Source organism: Ranitomeya variabilis, chromosome 1, assembly GCF_051348905.1.
Source record: "Ranitomeya variabilis isolate aRanVar5 chromosome 1, aRanVar5.hap1, whole genome shotgun sequence".
NCBI lineage: Eukaryota > Metazoa > Chordata > Amphibia > Anura > Dendrobatidae > Ranitomeya > Ranitomeya variabilis.
In genome coordinates, this window is record NC_135232.1 from 670669667 (window position 1) to 670682335 (window position 12669).

Consider the following 12669-nt stretch of genomic DNA (forward strand, 5'->3'; position numbering starts at 1 on the left):
TTTGAGCGCAGTGTTCCTGGGGTTAATGTGCACATAGTGCCGGATGTCAGCTGTAATAATCAGCTGACACCCTGCAGCGATGGGTCGCGTTCCCCCCGTGAGCACGGCTGATCAGTGATGACGTACTATCCCGTCAGTGGTCATAGGGGCCCAGACCACCTTGATGGGATAGTACGTCTCATGTCAGAAAGGGGTTAAAATGCTTGGATACAGCACTCTGTGAACAGCCAGCTTCTTTAGCAATGACCTTTTGTGGCTTATCCTCCTTGTGGAGTGTGTCAATGTCTGCCTTTTTGACATCTGTCAAGACAGCAGTCTTCCCCATGATTGTGGAGGCTACTGAAACAGACTAAAGGGCCCTTTTAAATGCTTAGGAAGCCTTTGCAGGTGTTTTTTTGTTAATTATTCTAATTTTTTGAGATAATGACTCTTGGGTTTTCATTGGCTGTAAGCCATAATTATCAACATTAACATAAATAAACACATATAATATATGAGTTTCACATTTTGCATTGACGAGCTGAAATAAATTAACTTTTTGATGATGATCTAATATATTGAGATGCACTTGTATCTGAAAAATAAACTTGTTAGTGTGAACTTTATACCAATGCGCTGATGAATAATTCCTGATCTGAGAAAAGAAACCTTTGTATTTAGGTTGTAAATGCCTTTCCACCATAACTCCACTCAAAGGTCATTCCACCTTCCTAGTTTAATTGTGAAAAACACCCATCCATTCTGATCCTGCTCTGGTGACTGGAAGATACTGAAGTGACGAGAAGACTTACACGACCGGTTGTTGGATCTCCACTCTCGTAAGTTCTTAACTTTTTCTTTTCTTTTTATTCGACATTAAATATATGCAACATATGGATTTGATCACATTTAGAAATAAGTTGTTAAGTTGTCAGAGAGTGACCCTGGAAAACGATGGAGGATGTGGCAGGTGAGTATGTGACCAGGGGCAGGGAAATTAAATTTAAAGTACCAAGGGCGAAATAAAAAGAAACACTAGAGAGATGCTTTAAAAGAACACATGACTGAGCAAGAGTAGAAATTTAAACATAGGAAAGAACTTAAAGAATACTTTCAGCTACACAGTCGCATACAAAAGTCAAAATTGCAGCATCCAGCACTCTGCAGAACCAATTTAATTTAAAAAAAAAGTGCTGTGATCACTTTGTAATTGTTTTTAGAGATTATGCTTGGATTATGGGCCTTATAACGTGTTTGTGTGTGTGTACAGTTGAAACCAGAAGTCTACATACACTATATAAAAAGACACATGCATGTTTTTCTTAATATCTGACATGAAATTAGAATAAACCTTTCTTGTTTTAGGTCAATTAGGACTACCATAATTATTAATATTTGCCAAATGCCAGAATAATGAGAGAGATAATGTTTTAAGGCATTTTTATTACTTAGTTTTTTTTTCTTCAATGCATGTATTTTGGGCTAAAAATAATTTTGAGGTGAGCTGAGGTGTCTGGCCAGGGATGGCCAGCACTGAACGTGAGGTCCCCAGGGGATGGATGGTAATGCAGCAAGGTGGATGACGTCACACCCCCCCCTCAGCAGGAGCTGGCCCCTGGGGTGATGATGAGCAGTGCAGCAGAAAGAAGCAAGGAGGTGCAACAATTCAGTCTTTACCTTTACTGATGATGGATGGCAAGTTAAATCCAGGGGTGCTGGCCACCAGGTCCAGGGTCTGGACAGCCTGGAAGCAGCTGGAGTCCACTCCACTAAATGGATAGAATAAGGGTATGTGCACACGTAAGAATTTCTTGCAGAAAATTCCTGAAGAAAACCGGACATTTTCTGCAAGAAAACCGCATGCTTTTTTTCACGTTTTTTGCGAGTTTTTACCTCGTTTTTTTCCGGAGCTTTCCCAATGCATTATATAGCGGGAAAAACGTGAAAAATCCGCAAATTAATGAACATGCTGCTTTTTTTACCACTATGCGTTTTTTTCGCGGAAAAAAACGCATCATGCGCACAAAAATTGCGGAATGTATTCTAAATGATAGGATGCATATGTATGCATTTTTTATGCATTTTTATCGCGTTTTTATAGCGAAAAAACCTGAACGTGTGCACATACCCTAAGCCTTCCTTTCTATGCTCGTCTGTTTTGAGATTCAACAGCGTATGAGCTGATCTGTGCTCCCTGTTTGTCTGCTCTGCAGCAGCTCCAGCCAGCATACATTGCGAGCTCTTTGCAAGTTGTTCTCTCAGTCCCAGCTCTGAGCCCTCTGTAATGTGTTACTTTTGGTGTTGCAAGGATGGCCAGAGGACCTGCAGTCCCTCGGTCTCCAGATTTTGCCTTCAGGATTTGCAATCCTTGGTGGTCAAGGACTCTGGTGTCCTGCTCTCGGCGTAATCCTAGGGTGAATCTTCAATAGCCCCAACCCTGAGAACTCCTGTCTCCTCCTGCCTCTTCCTCCCTTCCCTTCCTCACACTAGACTGCTCTCTCTCCCCTCCCCCAGCCAGAAGAGGCAGTCACCCTAAAAACTAGAGGCGTGTGCTCCCCCTTTCTGGTCAGGGATCGGTCTTGTGTGTGGATGCGTGTTTTCCCTAGTGTAGGGAGCTCCATTTACTTCCAGACATGATAACATAATTATCTTGAAAAGTGGACTACACCTTTAAGGTAAAAGCTGACAGCCTTTCTCTTTTCAAAAGAGGGTAAAGCATGGCTTTGTTCTTGCAGAAACTGTGTCCACATGTCCAAGTTGTGTGTGGTATTGTAGTTTGTCCACTTTACCTTTTAATAGAGCTGTGCTGTAATACCAGATAAGATCCATCGAGGTGTTTGTGAAAGGCCATAAAGCTCAAAACAGATGAAATACAAATAAAATGTATTGATTAGTGTTGAGCGATACTGTCCGATACTTGAAAGTATCGGTATCGGAAAGTATCGGCCGATACCGACAAAGTATCGGATCTAATCCGATACCGATACCCGATACCAATACAAGTCAATGGGACTCAAGTATCGGACGGTATCCTGTATGGTTCCCAGGGTCTGAAGGAGAGGAAACTCTCCTTCAGGCCCTGGGATCCATATCAATGTGTAAAAGAAAGAATTAAAATAAAAAATAGGGATATACTCACCTCTCCGACGCAGCCTGGACTTTACCGCCGTAACCGGGAGCCGTTGTACCTAAGAATGCGCGCTTGCAGGGCCTTAGATGAGGTCACTGCGCTCTGATTGGTCCGTAGCGGTCGCGTGACCGCTACGCGACCAATCACAAAGCAGTGACATCTTCTAAGGTATTTCAAGCGCTTGAAAGACCTTAGGTGACGTCACTGCTTTGTGATTGGTCGCGTAGCGGTCACGCGACCGCTACGGACCAATCAGAGCGCAGTGACCTCATCTAAGGCCCTGCAAGCGCGCATTCTTAGGTACAACGGCTCCCGGTTACGGCGGTAAAGTCCAGGAGCCGCCGGAGAGGTGAGTATATCCCTATTTTTTATTTTAATTCTTTATTTTACACATTGGTATTAATCCCGATACCGATTCCCGATACCACAAAAGTATCGGATCTCGGTATCGGAATTCCGATACCCGCAAGTATCGGCCGATACCCGATACTTGCGGTATCGGAATGCTCAACACTAGTATTGATGCATCTCCGACCTCATTCATTGAATAATTGGCAGTGTGACGTGCAGCAATTTTTACAGGTGTTCCAGTCACCCCGGACCTTTGTCACCCACATCACTGGTACAGGCACTTATCTGTTGATAATCTGATGGATACAGTAATATATTTTACGTAATTTGACCTGTTTTGCATGCCAAAGATATTTTCTTTGTGACTAGACATCTGTAAGGAATATGTACAGATGTCCATTTTACACTGATGAAATAAAAAATGAAAAAATAGAACTTAAAAATAGCATTTTGGGCAGAATCATCAAAGTATGGCAAAGCAGAAAGTGGAAAGTAGCACAGAGCTTTTCTTGCTCACATTGTTCAGCCAATATTGTGGGGATACGCTACCTGAGTGGGTTGGGGAATACTCGCTTGGCAGCAGGATATTCACTTCAGGCACGATATCTCACACATATCAGTCTTATTTGGTTTATTACACATCATAAACCACATGACGTACAGTCCATTGCGTTATATATATATCATGAACTTATCACGACCCTCAGTCAGTTCATGCAGCCGATAGCCTTCTGTGCTAAATATTATAATCCCCTTGTCCGGGGTTACCTCTCAGAAGTACCAGTTCACACGTTGACTTCACATCAGTCCGAGGTCCTCAACACGGACTGTCCAGGTCGACGGTCTCACAGTGCTTCCAGGATGACTCCAGGAGCCTCCAACACTGACCATACAGGACCTACAGCACCCAGGCCACTCAGCATTGTCCAGCCAGGACACATGGAAAGTCTGTCCTGTCCACACTTGCAGACTACCAAACACTCACTCTGCTTGAGCTACACACACCTCCTTTTCATAGGTGTAACCACACCCAGGTACCTGTCACATGGCTAGTCAGGTGAGCGTGACATCACTACAGGTCCTCATACTCCTACAGGGAAAAAGGTACAGTGAGTGCCCTCACCCAGTGGTGAGGTATGTGGGTAGCCAGACCCTCCTATCTCTCATAGCTACCCGTAACCCGGACCCAAATATACTAAGCAATTCCTTATTGCTTTATGTGCATTAAAGAAACACTGCGGGTAACATCACAGCGACAAGTCTTCTCTGTGATACATACCGTCCATCAATCACATGACCAGTCGTTGTTTCAATACAATTATGTCTCCAAGTGCATCTTGAAGTGCACACACAGCGCCCCCTGGCGGTAACATTGGTCACTGCACCACATACCCCCCCCCTTTGTTCAACCCTATTGGGGTGGACACATGACATAAACCCGGGGTTCCGATACCGGCAACGCACGTCACCTTTGATAGGCCACCCCTGCCCCCAGTGGTCAGTTTGTTGGCCTTGGGCTTCAACCCTTGAGTCACCACCTGTCTGGACTGACTCTTTGTCAATACGTCCGCTACCGGGTCTCCCCCTTAAGTCACTCAGCCCTGAGCTATCTGAGGAGACACTGCCTCTAACTCTTCCTTCAGGCTGGGTACTTCCACCCCTTTGTTTGTCCACATTTCGGGTTGAAAGTGGCCGCCATCTTCTTCGCCTTTCTGGCAGCTGTTTATTAACTTGCAGTCTGTCAAGTCTCAGCTGCTCTACCTCCCTTAGGTATGCCATGCGATATTCCAGGAGCATGCGGATATTCCTAAGACTCTCTCTGGATCCGACAATAAGGAATGGAACCATCCCATCTTCACCCACGTCCTGGGCCTCGTCATCAGCCGGAATCCTCAGTCTCTTTACACCGGATTTATTCACTATCTCCTGCATCACTCTCCCAAGTTTCCCAATGACTTTCGCCACCAGAACTTTGGGTACTTGGATTGTGTCTTCTACTAAGCCCAGTCGACTATGAGCTTTCCTTTCATGCTCCAAACGTCGAACGGCTTCAGCATTCTTCAAGATGATCCTCTGTTTGGTACGGAGGCAGTGTAGCTGCATATCCCTCAGGACAGCCACCCGCTTCACTGTGACTTCCCTAGTCGACAGTACGACCAATTGCTGAGTCTCAGGCACCCAGTGCACACTACACGCCTCTACTGCCTTTCTAAAGGCCTCATGCACACCCTTCCTGGCGCATGCTTCTTGCATGTCTTCGGGTATCTCCACCACACTTGAAGAATGAAGTCTCATTTTCTTCATGAACAGATGGCTCCTGGTTTACCTCCGAAACTTCCATCAAGATATCTGTCACGACCGGGCGACTGTCTTGTTCTGCCTTTAGCGCGAGCTCTTCCTCAGTTTTACACTTCTCAACATCCTTTGCCAAGATGGGCATCGGTAGCTCCGCCTTGTTATCATTCCGGGATGACAGCTGTACGTCTCGGACTCGTAACTTCTCCTCTGGCAGAAGATCTCTTACTGCTTCTCGCAGCACTACCACATTTCCGCCTAAGGCCTTATTCTCACTGTGCCACGCTGTCAGGTGACTTCTGAGCTCAAAGACGTCCTTCTCCAGCTCACCCAACCTGTGCTCCGCCATTTGTCTCAGGGCCTTTTCTCGTTCAACATGCCCTTTTAGTGTTTTATTTCGGCCTGTAGATCTGCCACCTTTTCTTTCTCATGAGTAGTGTTGAGCGATACCGTCCGATACTTGAAAGTATCGGTATCGGAAAGTATCGGCCGATACCGGCAAAGTATCGGATCTAATCCGATACCGATACCCGATACCAATACAAGTCAATGGGACTCAAGTATCGGACGGTATCCCTGATGGTTCCCAGGGTCTGAAGGAGAGGAAACTCTCCTTCAGGCCCTGGGATCCATATTAATGTGTAAAAGAAAGAATTAAAATAAAAAATATTGCTATACTCACCTCTCCGACGCAGCCTGGACCTTACCGAATGGAACCGGCAGCGTTCTTTGCTTAAAATGCGCGCGTTTACTGCCTTCCGTGACGTCACGGCTTGTGATTGGTCGCGTGCCGCCCATGTGGCCGCGACGCGACCAATCACAGCAAGCCGTGACGTAATTTTCAGGTCCTGAATGCCTAATTCTAGGCATTCAGGATTTGAAAATTACGTTACGGCTTGTGATTGGTCGCGCCGCGGTCACATGGGCGACGCGACCAATCACAAGCCGTGACGTCACTGGAGGCAGGAAACGCGCGCATTTTAAAATTACCCATGTGGCCGCGACGCGACCAATCACAGCAAGCCGTGACGTAATTTCAGGTCCTGAATGCCTAATTCTGCATTCAGGACCTGAAAATTACGTCACGGCTTGCTGTGATTGGTCGCGTCGCTGTCACATGGGCGGCACGCAACCAATCACAAGCCGTGATGTAATTTTAAAATGCGCGCGTTTCCTGCCACCCGTGACGTCACGGCTTGTGATTGGTCGCGTCGCCCATGTGACCGCGACGCGACCAATCACAAGCCGTAACGTAATTTTCAAATCCTGAATGCCTAGAATTAGGCATTCAGGACCTGAAAATTACGTCACGGCTTGCTGTGATTGGTCGCGTCGCGGCCACATGGGCGGCACGCGACCAATCACAAGCCGTGACGTCACGGAAGGCAGTAAACGCGCGCATTTTAAGCAAAGAACACTGCCGGTTCCCTCGGTAAGGTCCAGGCTGCGTCGGAGAGGTGAGTATAGCAATATTTTTTATTTTAATTCTTTCTTTTACACATTAATGTTGTTTCGATACCGATACCCGATACCACAAAAGTATCGGATCTCGGTATCGGAATTCCGATACCCGCAAGTATCGGCCGATACCCGATACTTGCGGTATCGGAATGCTCAACACTACTCACGAGATAATCCTTTAGCGAGTTCCTGGAACCCCTGTGCTTCCTTCGCTACAAGCCAGGCTTTGACTGCTGAGAGCTCGGACTCCAGGTAACGCACCTGATCCAGCTGCGCGGAGTTGGCGACTTCTATCTCAGGGACATTATCTTTGTTGGCATCTGTCCCTGTCTCCTCTTTAACACTCTTCTCTGAGGGTGCAATTTGTTCAGCCCCTTTTCCTCTTTTACGTCTCCGGCGACGGGAGGAAGTTTTGTTATTTATACCAGAGTCAGTCTTACTGCCCTCTTTTCCGCTTTCGTCACCGTCTGAATGGGAGTCACCACCACCCGATCGGTCATCTGGGAACCAGCCGTCCCCATCTAAACAGGTCACATTTTCTGGAATGGCTGCCACCGCTATCATGACTTCAGCCTGTGGAGCCCTGTCGTTTCTCTGTGTCAGTACCTCTGATAGCACAGTGTCACACTCCGCCCTAGCGCTTGTTACCGGCCAAGACAAGTGACAGTCACCCTCAGAGCCAGTCTCACACCCCACAACATGGTGAACCTTCCCGCTGCTCCCTAACCGGGTGTCAGCTTCAGGGGCTTTATTAACCACGTAACTTACAGTCTTCTTGGGGTAGACATCAGGTGACATGTCCGTAAGTTGGGCAAACGCTCCCTCCCCACTGGTCAACCCGACATCTGAGCCTTCAACTTTGGGAGGGATACATGTTTTAAGGTACACAACCCCACCATCTGAGAGCCCTCCATTCACCTGTTGTAAAGAAACTCCCTTCTCCCACAAGTCTGTGAAGAACTTAGAGTCCCGGCCAATTATCACTGGGCAGGGTAAGGTTGAGACTACAGCCACATCATGGATTGCACGGTCCTTGGCTGTCTCTAGGACCACCCTGACTACTGGATAACCCTTAGTGTGCCCATGGATGCAGGTGACCTTGATTTTCCTACAGGGTATTCCGAGTCCCTCAGGTGCAACCCTCAGTAAAGTCACCAAGCCCCCAGAATCAACCAGTCCATACATTTCCATCTCATGCATCCGTAGGACACACCCCCGTAAATTCTCACCAGGTGGATAGTTCACGCAACATACCGGACACACCTAACTCACAGGCCCCGGGCACCAATTTGTCTGCGGTACCTCTTCGGGATGTTCCTGCCCCTTTTGGGAAACCACCATTTCCCGAGATTCCACCTCTTTTTTGGCGACTACCCTCCTTCGGGTTACCGCCCCTATTTGGGACACCCTGTGAACAGTGGCGTAACTACAAAGTTATGGGCCCCGGTGCGAACTTCCAAATGGGGCCCCCCCCCCTACCTCCGTGACGCCCCCCCACCCCCTTCCCCTAGATACGCCTCGGACTGTTGCAGGAATCTCCTGCACTGCAACATGGTGTTGGGTGCCAGCACAGCCCGCACAGTGGTATATCCAGCACAGCCCGCACAGTGGTATATCCAGCACAGCCCGCACAGTGGTATATCCAGCACAGCCCGCACAGTGGTATATCCAGCACAGCCCGCACAGTGGTATATACAGCACAGCCCGCACAGTGGTATGTACAGCACAGCCCGCACAGTGGTATGTACAGCACAGCCCGCACAGTGGTATATACAGCACAGCCCGCACAGGGGTAAATACAGCACAGCCCGCACAGGGGTATATACAGCACAGCCCGCACAGGGGTATATACAGCACAGCCCGCACAGGGGTATATACAGCACAGCCCGCACAGGGGTATATACAGCACAGCCCGCACAGGGGTATATACAGCACAGCCCGCACAGGGGTATATACAGCACAGCCCGCACAGGGGTATATAGAGCACAGCCCGCACAGGGGTATATAGAGCACAGCCCGCACAGGGGTATATACAGCAGAGCCCGCACAGGGGTATATACAGCACAGCCAGCACAGGGGTATATACAGCACAGCCGGCACAGGGGTATATACAGCACAGCCCGCACAGTGGTATATACAGCAGAGCCAGCACAGGGGTATATAGAGCACAGCCCGCACAGGGGTATATACAGCACAGCCCGCACAGGGGTATATACAGCACAGCCCGCACAGGGGTATATACAGCAGAGCCCGCACAGGGGTATATACAGCACAGCCAGCACAGGGGTATATACAGCACAGCCCGCACAGGGGTATATACAGCACAGCCCGCACAGGGGTATATACAGCACAGCCCGCACAGGGGTATATAGAGCACAGCCAGCACAGGGGTATATAGAGCACAGCCAGCACAGGGGTATATAGAGCACAGCCAGCACAGGGGTATATAGAGCACAGCCCGCACAGGGGTATATAGAGCACAGCCCGCACAGGGGTATATACAGCAGAGCCCACACAGGGGTATATACAGCAGAGCCAGCACAGGGGTATATAGAGCACAGCCAGCACAGGGGTATATAGAGCACAGCCAGCACAGGGGTATATAGAGCACAGCCAGCACAGGGGTATATAGAGCACAGCCAGCACAGGGGTATATAGAGCACAGCCAGCACAGGGGTATATAGAGCACAGCCAGCACAGGGGTATATAGAGCACAGCCCGCATCTCATCTCCCCCCCCCCCGATAATGGCCCCACAGTCCGGTGAAAAAGAAAAAAAAAAACTCTCCTCACCTTTCCTTTTGCCCGCGCTGCTCCTGGTGGCTGCAGTCTGCCCAGGACACTGCAGGTGCGCGATGATATGACATCATCGCGCACCCGCAGTGTACTGTCAGAGGCAGAGCGGGGAATGATGGGAGAGGGAGCGTCAGGTGACGCTCTCCTCCATCATTGCATTGAACTATACCGGTGTCATAGACGCCGGTATAGTTAAATGCGGCGGCGGCGGCGAGGAACAGTGCAGCGGCCCACTACTGGCATCGGCTCTTCTGGCATTTGCCAGAAGTGCCCGATGTCCAGCCCGGCCCTGCCCTGACCTGCCGGCCCGGGGCCCCTGACCTGCGGGGCCCGGTCGCAATGGCGACCGCTGCGACCGCGGTCGTTACGCCCCTGCCTGTGAACTTCCCCACGGCACTCAGGCCCCAGTTCGCACAGTACACCCCTATGTCTCTGGGCTTGTACTGGCCCTTTAAGAGTCTGCAAACAAAAACAAAAATTTTTTTTTTTGTTTTTTTTCAACTCTTCACCAGCTCCTGCTGGCAACCACAAGCCGCCGCTGCTGAACCTCTTGCTGCAACTGCAGCTACACTCCACAAGGCTCTACCGCAGACTTCGTGGACCTGCTGATCCACAGCAAGCCGCTTGTCCCCTTCGTGGACCCGCCAATCCACAGCAAGCCGCTTGTCAGCTTCGTAACCCCGCCGAGTTACAGTCAGACACAATCTTCGTGGCCCCGCCGAGCCACAGCAATTAACTCCACGTGTGCGTGCTGGATCGTTGCCCGCTTCGAGCACCATATGTGGGGATACGCTACCTGAGTGGGTTGGGGAATACTCGCTTGGCAGCAGGATATTCACTTCAGGCACGATATCTCACACATATCAGTCTTATTTGTTTTATGACACATCATAAACCACATGACGTACAGTCCATTGCGTTATATATATATCATGAACTTATCACTACCCTCAGTCAGTTCATGCAGCCGATAGCCTTTTGTGCTAAATATTATAATCCCCTTGTCCGGGGTTACCTCTCAGGAGTACCAGTTCACACGTTGACTTCACATCAGTCCGAGGTCCTCAACACGGACTGTCCAGGTCGACGGTCTCACAGTGCTTCCAGGATGACTTCACCAGCCAGGAGCCTCCAACACTGACCATACAGGACCTACAGCACCCAGGCCACTCAGCATTGTCCAGCCAGGACACATAGAAAGTCTGTCCTGTCCACACTTGCAGACTACCAAACACTCACTCTGCTTGAGCTACACACACCTCCTTTTCATAGGTGTAACCACACCCAGGTACCTGTCACATGGCTAGTCAGGTGAGCGTGACATCACTACAGGTCCTCATACTCCTACAGGGAAAAAGGTACAGTGAGTGCCCTCACCCAGTGGTGAGGTATGTGGGTAGCCAGACCCTCCCATCTCTCATAGCTACCCGTAACCCGGACCCAAATATACTAAGCAATTCCTTATTGCTTTATGTGCATTAAAGAAACACTCCGGGTTACATCACAGCGACAAGTCTTCTCTGTGATACATACCGTCCATCAATCACATGACCAGTCGTTGTTTCAATACAATTATGTCTCCAAGTGCATCTTGAAGTGCACACACAGCGCCCCCTGGCAGTAACATTGGTCACTGCACCACAATATATATATATATATATATATATATATATATATATATATATATATATATATATATATATATATATATATATATATATTATACATATATATATATATAGATAGATATATATAAGAAAGAAAATTAGAGCATTTACATTATAATTGGCATGCATAAAGTGCAGACAGTGATACAGGAATTATTCATCATCATCACATAAAGTGCAGTGCATAAATATAGATAGAAAAGGCATTGGTAATGATAAAACAGGTGTACAACCTTGTTAATCGCATCCATGACTTGTCCCACTCTCTCAGGTAAAGGCTTAAAAAAATATAGGGAACACTTTTGTGAAATCAAAGTGTCCACTTAGGAAGCAACACTGTTTGACAATAAATTTCACATGCTGTTGTGCAAATGGAATAGACAAGAGATGGAAATTATTGGCAATTATCAAGACACACTCAATAAAGGAGTGGTTCTGCAGGTGGGGTCCACAGACCACATCTTAGTACCAATGCTTTCTGGCTGATATTTTGGTCACATTTGAATGTTGGTTGTGCTTTCAAACTCATGGTAGCATGAGACGGACTCTACAACCCACACAAGTGGCTCAGATAGTGCAGCTCATCCAGGATGGCACATCAATGCGAGCTGTGGCCAGAAGATTTACTGTGTGCGGTGTGACAGGTTTGGCAATGGGTCAGTAATGGTGTGGGGTGGCATTTCTTTGGAGGGCCGCACAGCCCTCCATGTGCTCACCAGAGGTAGCCTGACTGCCATTAGGTACCGAGATGAGAGCATCAGACCCCTTGTGAGACCATATGCTGGTGCGGTTGGCCCTGGGTTCCTCCTAATGCAGGACAATGCCAGACCTCATGTGGCTGGAGTGTGTCAGCAGTTCCTGCAAGATGAAGGCATTGAAGCTATGGACTGGACCGCCCATTCCCCAGACCTGAATCCGATTGAACACATCTGGGACATCATGTCTCGCACCATCCACCAATGTCACGTTGCACCACAGACTGTCCAGGAGT

At 48.4% G+C, this 12669-nt stretch overlaps 1 protein-coding gene across 5 annotated transcripts in view; it reads left to right on the top strand.

Annotated features, from left to right (window-relative positions):
• Positions 1 to 738: 738 nt before the first annotated feature.
• SPTBN5 (spectrin beta, non-erythrocytic 5) overlaps positions 739 to 12669 on the top strand; it is a 445401-nt gene continuing 433470 nt past the window's right edge. For all 5 annotated transcript variants that reach the window (XM_077264001.1, XM_077264014.1, XM_077264022.1 and 2 more), the window contains exon 1: positions 739 to 818. The gene's annotated coding sequence lies outside the window, so the exon portion shown is untranslated. The remainder of the gene's footprint in view (positions 819 to 12669) is intronic.